Source organism: Leptonotus elevatus, chromosome 19, assembly GCF_054856555.1.
Source record: "Leptonotus elevatus isolate MCC_2025b chromosome 19, RoL_Lele_1.0, whole genome shotgun sequence".
Lineage (NCBI taxonomy): Eukaryota > Metazoa > Chordata > Actinopteri > Syngnathiformes > Syngnathidae > Leptonotus > Leptonotus elevatus.
In genome coordinates, this window is record NC_141257.1 from 6928071 (window position 1) to 6935465 (window position 7395).

Here is a 7395-nt window from a genome sequence, read left to right on the forward strand (position 1 = left end):
GAGCGTGTAGCAGCAGTGATTAATTAAGTCTTCATTATCTCCTGTTTCCCGCTTTCTCTTTTCGTCCCCACTCTGGTCTACGCTGACTGTTTTCCCTGCTTAGATTGCATCAATTTTTTTTGCAAAACTTCATAATGAGAACGGGCACAATAGAGGCGTTCTTTCCCCCCACTTTCCATCCTCAGCAATACTTGTTCTTTTGTCTGAGGCTTCCACTGATTGTCTCTTGAATGTCACCAGCTAGTTTTTTTTTTTATCTCCCCTCCCTTATTTTCTGCAAGCAATTCTCATTGATTTTGAATGTTGACTGGAATGAATGAGGAGACCTTTCCATTTATTGCACTACTGACTTTTTTTTTGTGTCGTATGAACCAAAATAGCGATTTGTTCATTTCAAATTGTCCTTGTGCATCGGTATTTTGCAGCACCTGACACACATGCTGCCACTCTGAGATGACTAATCTCGTTGGACTAGACTAGTGCTGAAATGCAACATTATATGCATTTTGAATATCCTATTGGATCGTATCTATTGCAGAAATGAAATTACCTTCAGTTAATTCCATTTGGATAATATTAGGCTAATAGAGAAATGGAATATTGTGTGCGGCGCACTGTCGACTATGAGCCGAGCAAATATATTTGTACATCCATAAGGCGCGTCTCTGCAACCTGCGGTTGTGTAAGGAGCTTGCTTTTCAATTATAGAATTCCATGTTCTCATCTTCAACAAAAGAAGATAGCAGCGGGAAGCCGTTAATCACATAAAGCACCTGGACAAAATCTTGCTTGACCTCAACGCACAGCTTTATAAGCAGCCTTGTTAGCCTTTCTGAAAAAATATGGAATGGGGGTTAAGCTCACACTTTCCCTGCCTGTCACCTCTAACATATTGCGCAGCTGCGTCCCTGCTACCAGGAGCGACCTCCGAGCACAACTCACTTCTCACCGTTTGGTATGGTTCATTAAGTTTGTTTGTATCTATAAAAAGCTGGTTTTTTTACAACATCACATGACAAAATGGATGCCAGGTCTGCCTTTTGCCACACAATCTCTTTAAAAATGTGAGTGAAAGCACATACGATGAAACAAATCAGTGTTGTAGCGAGGCACAGGCCGATCACAAATTGAACAGGAAATGACCTGGAAGTGCCCTCAAATCAACAGGAAGTGCCCTAAATTGAACAGGAAGTGACCTGGAAATATCCCCAAATCAACAGAAAGTGACCCAGAAGTGTGCCAAAACCAACAAGTGCCCCAAAAACAGGAAGTGACCCAGAAGTGACCCAAAGTCAACAGGAAGTGACCCAAAATCAACAGGAAGTACTCAAACTCCACTTCCAACATGTTCAAATCATTAAAACCATCTTATTTATTAAGTCCCCGCCACTAAATTCGCAAATTTTTCAAAAGCCCAAAATTCAAAATTTTTATAGATTCACCTCCATTTTCCACGTTTATGAACAATGAATCTATTCCATCTAAAATTACCCTTTTGAAATATTTGGGTCAATAAAAACAGCAAATTTGTTCCCACAGAACACAATCTATTTTGTATAGAATATTTGGTACAAATAAATAAATAAATGGTAACATTCTTCTTCTGTTTTAATTATCTTAGTAAGGGACAGAGTCCCATCACTGGTGAGAACAGACCAGTAAGCTACTCATGTTGTCCTTCAGGCTAACTAGTATGTGCTGTCCTGAAGCAATATTGACTCTTGCCTTTGCTGTATTACCGCACTTGTTTTATCATCAAAAGCATGTCTATGGCATCCATCCATCCATCCGAGGAACTGAAAAGTCAAGTTCATATCGCAGCTTTCTTAATGGAGCGTTTGCGGCCAAAAAGCTAGTGAAAGATGCTATTGTTCTCAGGTCAAATTAAGGAAAGGAAATGAAAGGCAAACAAAAGGGGGAAAAAATGGGCTGACTGTCCTCAAAGCTACATAGCAATCCTGAATAAGAACCTGCACTTATGTACACATATATTATGCAAATGCACATACTGTGTAGTTTGCTTTTATATTTGCATTTCAAGCATTCTGCAATAAAGATAAATAAGCCCTTAATTTGCTGCTATATGAGTTTGTCATCCCCAATGGAGACAATATAAATGTCACTTCTCCCAACAGACATTTGTCATCACTCACCCATGTAAGACGTATGCAAATGCACTGTAAATGTAGTAACCTAGTTTACTAAGTAACCTAGCAACACCAGTGTGTGTCCATGCGGTGGTGCGCCCCACTGTCAGTGTGGGATTTGCATTTTATTATTCCTCAGAAACTTGGTGCGCTAATTAGCAAACCACCAGGCTTCTTTTTCTGTCTCCCTCTGATGGTTATTTTTCGGGTTTCTCGGACAGGTTGTGACTGTGAGGACAAATTCCTTGTCTTTTAAAAAAAAAAAAATACTTAGCTGATAATTCTGATTCTATACACGTGCAGCAATTAAAAAGTGCTGCAGACGAGTGCTGGGGATCAGTCGACAACCTTGAAAATTAAGACTTATTGTAGCAAACAGCCACAAAACGTTCATGAGTCAAATCTCTTTCCGATTTTCCGTTGCCGTCATGTACTGCGTGTGCGTTTTTTGTTTGTTGTTGTTTTTTTAAACAGAGCCTTCCCGTCAGTTTGTTCTTGACCTTGAAGAGTGTATTCGACAAGTTAGTGGCTGAATAATTCTATTTGCTTTAAGTTCCACAGCAGATGGACTTCCTCAACTTGTCAGAGATGTTTAATTCGTCATTTTTTCAGCTCTTCCTGGCTTAGATGTTGGAAGCAATTCTTGACCTTGACAATAGCAGCTGCCTGTGCAACCTTACTTAAGGCGCCATTCAACTATTTCATCGTTTGATTTTCCAGAGGTGGCAAATCCAGGTCCAGAAAGTAAAAAACTCTGCCACAGTTTGGCTTTAGCCCCTGATGCTAGCTAGCTAGCTCCCTAGCTTTGTTTACCTTTTAGGGAGCTATCCCTCGCCATTTACTATTAACATTGTGTATCTAAATGACAAAGAATCCATTCTATACTTATTGACACATAATCGCTGTATTGTAATATTATTCGTAGCCAAATCTGAATGCTCTCTCCGCTCATGCGCGAGTGCGTCAGTCTTTAATATCAGTTACAGATGAAAGAAAAATACATTTGACTTGTTTAAATGACTTCTGAAACCACTCATCAACCTTTTCTATCTCGAATTATAAATCTGGGCTCTTCAATTCGTGCTGCCGCATCAGCGACAATTGTGGTTATTTTTCCTCATCTCGACACGAGAGTAATTAATTGCGCGGTCATAGTGATGCATCTGGATGAAGCTGCACCTTTGAGCTGCTCAGCCTGCGAGCAATGTGTGACGTGAGACTTTCTCTGAGCTGCATCCTACCTTCAACTGCCTTTGATTATCCGTCAGGAGAGCTTGTAATACAGCAAAACACAACGTAGACCAGAGAGGGGGAGTTTTTTTGGAAGCGGCAGAGAGGGAACGGTGGATTGAGACCAAAAAAAGTGAACGCAAGTTGAAGAGTTCACTTGCTGTTCATCAGAAATGGATGCAAGCCATGGGTAAATGATAAAAAATAGGTCAAATGTGTGATACAGTATACGTTTATCCGTATTTGAGGAGTCAAATTAAGAAAGTAGAAGTAGGCGGAGTTCTTGATGGAAATGGAGCAAAACGAGAAACATCAAGAAAAGGGAGAGACGGTTAAGACTACGTGAGATACGAGAGGACGGGAGTGGGAGTAATATCCAAATAAGCTGTGTTTACATGCGTGCGTGCGGAGAAGAGAGGCGAGCGCCCGGGCCTGCACGGCTGATGAGCTGAAGCTCAAAATGAGCCTGTTGTGCTATTTTCTTATTAGCTTCCATCTCCTGCTGTACGACCATCTCGTGTCCTCAGCAACGTCCCCTCGTGTTATCGAGGTGGCGAGCGAGAATGTAAGCCAATTACGAGCAAGCAGCACCGTCCGTCTAAGTGGTGTTGGTATTTTTTTTCTCATTAGTCAGCAGCTCTCTTAGGATGTTTCTGTGCTGTAAACAGTTGATGATCACGAAAAGGGCACACGTTTTGATATATGATGAATTTCATGCGTATGATGACAGTCGTTTCTCTCTCACTAATGGATTTGAAACAAAAGTAAATGATCATTTTCCGCAGTCTTCAATGAACCTTAGGCATGCCACAGTTAACGATTTGATCACCTGATGGGTTTCGAGGCTCCACACACACTATATTGTACTGAATCACTTTTATTGAGCCATAAAACCATAGCATGATTGGCAAGGATGAAGTTGGATACCCCAAAGAGAGGAAATGGATGAGAATAAAGGAGGGAGTGTGGATAGACGCTGATTCGCACCATTCATTGACTCCACCCGGCATGCTAGGTACAACACTCGGGTGAGTTTTGGTGATAGCAAAATTTGCTATTTTATCCAATATCCATATATTAGGGATGCAACAAAAAAAAAAACGGTTTGAACCAGAAAATCGTTTCCTCACTGAGTCGAACCGAATGGGATCGTTACACTTACAAATAAATTCAACAGTCCTTGCGCCAATCCGCGCACCCGTATACATGCTGCTATCTTACCATTGGATTTGTATCTCAAGGCACAGCTGTATGTATTCAAGCACCTCAATGGAAATCCAGTGAGTCCTACTTGCCAGTTCCTTGGAGCTTCTCAATGGCAAGAAAAAAATGACACTTGCCCGAACGTGTGTTCCAGAAATGATGAGAGAAAATGTGTCAAATTGGAAGTGGAAAATCAGGGTAGATGGGAAAGCAGGGCAAGGCTAGGAGGAGAGTAAGACAGAAGGAAATACCCCCAAGGCTCTCTTCCATTTTGCCCTTATGATGGCGGCATATTTCCCTTGTGCTGGGGCCATCATTATCTCTCTCACACACAGACTCACTTACAAAACATGTGCTAAATTCCATACCAGGATGTATTTAAAATGTGATCCAAATGTCATTTTTAACTTACTGTCACAATGTCAATAAGAATGCATGCTTGATTGTAATTTTTCTTGTTTTCCCAAAATTTTCAAAAAATGACGTGGACAGTTATGGCATTAGGCTCCACTTGCGTTTCACATCATTATCATATGTTGGTTTAAAATTAGCTTTGCATTTCAATCACTCTCAGTCATCCACATAAAAAAAGGTATTTGGAGTCAGAATTCAGTTGTCAGCTCTTGGGAAATATTTTTTCATGTCCACTGGATAGAACGGTGAGAAGGCACAAGGCGCGTACACGTGACTGTAACCATCTGCAGTGCCGTCATTTCACACCGGTTTCTACCATTTCTCCTTTCAAAGTCCCCAGCTACAAAGTCTTCATCTAAAATAGATATAAAAGCATTTACGCGCCTTGCAGGTTGCTTTGCATTTTTTAAAACCCCAAGACATGACTTCCATTCCTGTCTTCTCGTCTTTCCACTTTACTCTCTTGTCGACCTTTCCTTCTGTATGGACAGGAATGACACGCGTCTCCCCACTCCCAAAAATGTTTCCTATTATCTTCAAGTCTTCCTGGATCTCACTGCCAGAAGAGAAAAGTGTGTGTGTGTGTGTGGGGGGTGTTCATTAGTCTTTTTTCCCAGAATGTGGATTCTGCCTACCAGGATGAGACAATTCAATTTTTTTTGTGACTGCCCATTTACCATGACAGCTGTACGGAGATGGTATCTTCAGAGTCTACTGTGCTCTCCTTGTAGCAAGCTAACGAAAACCGGTTTGGCTACAATTATTTAAGCAGCTCATGCACTCACACTCCAATGGATCGACATATCAGCATGGAGCCCACGGTTCATTGTAACTACGGTCCAACAAAGCCCGCATTCGGGGACACAATGCCCTCTGCCATGCAGCATTAGCCGTTCCAATGAAAGCCAAGGCAGCGGCTGGCTTGTTGATTATCTACTATTGTTTGGCTAGCACCACAAAATGACAAAAAGCTCAAATGAAAAAGTGTATGGATATTACATTTTCAAACTATGTGGCAAGTTCAAACCCAAGCTTTTTTATTGCCAAACCAAAATGTGATGCAGAACTGTCTAATTCAAACAGCAGAATGTGATGCCATAACTACAAAACTATTTGCCGTAAGAAATCTCAGACCAAACCAGTAGTTTGGAAAATCAGTGGAATGTTACTACCAAGGGTTCAAACAAAAGGTGTAGTAATCTTTTTTTCCCCACCCACCCAGTCCTTCACTCACTGCAGTTAGACCTTCAGTATCTTTCCCAAGGATACTTCCACGGGTCCTCTATCTGCCTCAAGATTTGAGCCTGACATTTTGAGAGTGACCACTACTCACTAGAGGCGTAAAAAAATAAATAGGGTATTCAAGGTCTTGAAGTTATAGTAGCGTACATCCGCAGCGTGAAGCACCCCCTTGACCCACGCTCTCGTGAAGATAGCAAAGAGCGGGCCGACTCAGCTGTTAGCAAAGTGGGTCAGAGAAGCTGGCATGATCGCATGAATATTTAATGAAAAGAGCTCGGGAGTAAAGTCTCTGCAACAGTCAGGTTGATACTAACAGTGTTAAACATCAGCGGCGTGACAGCATGTTTTGACTCCCCGGTGAATAGATGCTACTTCAAATACAGGGCGAGGCATCATAGATGGATATGCATCCATCAAAAGATTTCTTTTTCATTCCTAGAGTCAGTACAAGACAACCATGGGCATATAAGGGGTATGCTTTTGTAGTTGTATTGTAGCTGAACTTCAAATTTGTGTTCAACTTTGAGCTTCCACTGTGGTACAGTAGGGAAGAAAAACTACGGAAGAAATCACACAGAACACCGTTGAGTGATTGCAATATAGTGCCTGATGTTTGACGTCAAAAGTCAATATAACAGGTGTTAAATTCAAGGGCTGCCGCATCATTTGATGCGGTCCGCAAAAGTAAATCATTCCATGATTCTTGCAAGAAGTTTTGCCAATTTTTCAAATTATCGTTGGTAATAAATGACGTTGCAAAATTGCAAGGATTTTTATTGTTACCAAACCCTTTTTTACAGGGAGGTGATGAATGGTTGGAAAACTATTATCATTGATTTATGATTTCAAAACTATTTAGCCATCAATTTGTTGTGCATGTGTAATACTATGATTAGGTGGTTTAACATTTATATGGTTTCACAGTCATAACCCGTAAGAAAAATTGGATTGATACCCCTTGGTCTATACTGTCCCACTCAATGAAGATGGCGGTATAGCACAATATACACAGTCAATTTTGTAGAGTAATTAAAAGGTCGATTTGGTCCCACTTTAAACAGAGTAAAATTTACACTTGGAAGAGAGTAAAAAATTCTGAGTAAATTTTCTTTTTAAGAGTAAAATGTACTCTTGGAAGAGAGTAAAACATTCTGAGTAC

General features: G+C 40.8%; 1 protein-coding gene across 2 annotated transcripts in view; it reads left to right on the forward strand.

The window, feature by feature from the left end:
• Positions 1-7395, forward strand: part of dlgap3 (discs, large (Drosophila) homolog-associated protein 3) — a 98669-nt gene that overhangs the window by 68422 nt on the left and 22852 nt on the right. The window lies entirely within an intron of this gene.